We start from the raw sequence: 2,616 nt of genomic DNA on the forward strand, positions 1-2,616 counted from the left end.
GCATCTATTTTTATGGGTTAAAAACCAAACCGAATTGGTTCCATAGCTCCAAATTTCCTTATATATAAAATTCCAAGTCTGTCGACCAAAAACTGATACACGAGTTTTATAGAGATCGTTTCTCAGACAGACGGACACGACAACTTTTCTTTATCTATATAATATAATAGGAAAGAGATGGTTCGACTAAAATACACAAAATCTCATAAAAGGCAAAATAGAAAAGTTGTTTTTCATCTAAAAAGTAATGTTGCGACGAGTAATTGGTATCAGAATCGGGAATTGGAAAAATCGGAACCTTTTGGGGTATTGGAATCGGAAAAAAAAAATTGGAGACTAATTTCCAATTGCAAAACGATTCTATTAATTTTTTCTTGATGAAATGAAATGAACGCAAAATTATTTATTCATTGGAAGTTGTTCATTTACAACATGAAAGTAACAACCACGGAATAAGTTATAACTCTCACTTCCATATTTAACATTGATTCTCAAGAGTTTAGTCTGTTGCTTTTGTATTAGTACATTACTAGAAACACCTCTTTGTAAACCTTTAAACAGGTATTCGCTAAACGTTTATTAATGCTCTGGACAAAGTTTTTTTTCAATTTCGTTGGCGCCATCGGAACACCCTCTTTGTCTGCGATCAGCTTCTTCTGAAATAATTAATGTTCTTAGCTTTGGAGGTTCCTGAAAAATATAGAGAACATTTCAGACATTTTCTGATTAAAAAGGAAATTATATCTACATTTAAGCTTAGACCCCCTTACCCTAAAAAAGAATTAGTGATTTAGCTAAAGGTATTATTATTATTATTATTATTATTATTATTATTATTATTATTATTATTATTATTATTATTATTATTATTATTTTTAGTAATGTTATTATTATTAGTAGTATTAGTATTAATATTATTATTAGTATTAGTATTAGTAGTATTATTATCTTTATCTTAATATCGTAATTCGCTACGGCCGTTATCATGATGTGCATCCCTAAAGGTGGAAAGTGGTATATTCCAAATAAATTTTGTCACCTCTTAAAAGGAAAGTGGAACACTCCAAACAAAAAAAAAAAAAAATTGTGTCGCTGTTGAGGCAAAGCTAATAAAGATGATTTGTTCTTCTTGGCCTTTTGGCCAAGATCAAAGTGTAGTATCTGTTCTTCAGATGCTACATGTCAATTTCTTCTTCTCTCTCAGTGGAGGAGAAACGATCCCAAGACAATTTTTGTTCCTTTTCTCCATGTTAAAAACAACCCAGATGTCTAAATCTGTTCCGTAGAGAAGCATTGTAAATAAGTACTATATTTAATGTAGCAAAGTTTTAATATTACAAAAGTAACTGGGAAAAGTAATTTCTGATTTAATAACAAAATGCCCTGGAAATGTCCCTTCTGATTAATTATAAAATGCACTGGAAATGTCTCTTCTGATTAATTATAAGATGCCCTGGAAAATGTCCCTTCTGAATATTTTTTTGTTTACTTGCCTCGCCACAAGGCCAGACTAAGACATGAAATCGGTTAAAAATATTTTTTTTTGGGGGGGGGGGACACCAGCTCCCTAAAAGCATTCTGGTCGGTAACAAAAATAAAAATTGCATCAGTAATGAAGGATTTCTCCTCCATTAACCAAGACCAAAAAAGGGGGGATTTAAGTCATTGGAATGCTGTGACTGATGCTACACTCAGAAATTCATGTTGAAGCAATGGTTGCCTAATCTCTAACCATGTTAATGTTTTTATGTATTAATTTCAAAAAGCTGCTGAAACAGTTTACGATTTAAACAGTGCTTTATTTCAAGTATATTTTAAACAATGGGGTTTGGAATATGAATTTAGTCCCATGAAATGACTTAAACCGCTTACAATTTAAACATTACTTTATTTTATGTATATTTTTAACATTGAGGTGGGGGATATGAAATCAGTCCCGGAAATGGCTGAAACCGTTTACGCATTAAACATTACTTTATTTTATGTATATTTTTAAAAGTGAGGTGGGAGATATGAAGTCGGTCTCGGAAATGGCTGCAACCATTTACGTTTTAGGCATTACTTTGTTTAATGTATATATTTAACAGTAGAATGGGAGATAAGAAGTCAGTCCCGGAAATGGCTGAAGCCATTTACGTTTTAGACAGTTTATTTAATTTATATTGTTAACAGTGGGGTTGGAGATATGAAGTCAGTCTCGTAAAGGGCTAAAATAGTTTATTATTTAGATATTACATTATTTCACGTATATTTTAGCAGTGGGTTGGGGATATAAAGTCAGTCCCGGAAATGGCTGAAATAGTTTACAGTTTATACATTACTTTATTTCATGTATATGTGGGGTGCACATATGAAGTCATTGTCGGTATTGAATGAGATGAATGCAAATATATACTAGCAGAAAGCGTCGTCCAGTATTGAACGAGATAGTTGGAAAACATATAGTAGCAGAATACCCAGCATCGCCCGGGATGGAATGAGATAGGTGAAAGAAATATAATAGCAAAATATGCGGTGTCACTCGGGATTGGATAAGATAGGTAGAACGTATATACTATGAGAATACGCAGAATTTATTGATGTATTTGCAATGAAATAATCAGCCCAGGCAATATA

At 32.2% G+C, this 2,616-nt stretch overlaps 1 pseudogene; it reads left to right on the forward strand.

Annotated features, from left to right (window-relative positions):
* The first annotated feature begins 1,121 nt into the window (after nucleotides 1–1,121).
* LOC145258443 (U2 spliceosomal RNA) lies at nucleotides 1,122–1,331 on the forward strand (annotated as a pseudogene).
* Nucleotides 1,332–2,616: the final 1,285 nt, after the last annotated feature.

Source organism: Euprymna scolopes, chromosome 33 (genome assembly GCF_053919585.1).
Source record: "Euprymna scolopes isolate OS-2025 chromosome 33, ASM5391958v1, whole genome shotgun sequence".
Taxonomy (NCBI): Eukaryota; Metazoa; Mollusca; class Cephalopoda; order Sepiida; family Sepiolidae; genus Euprymna; species Euprymna scolopes.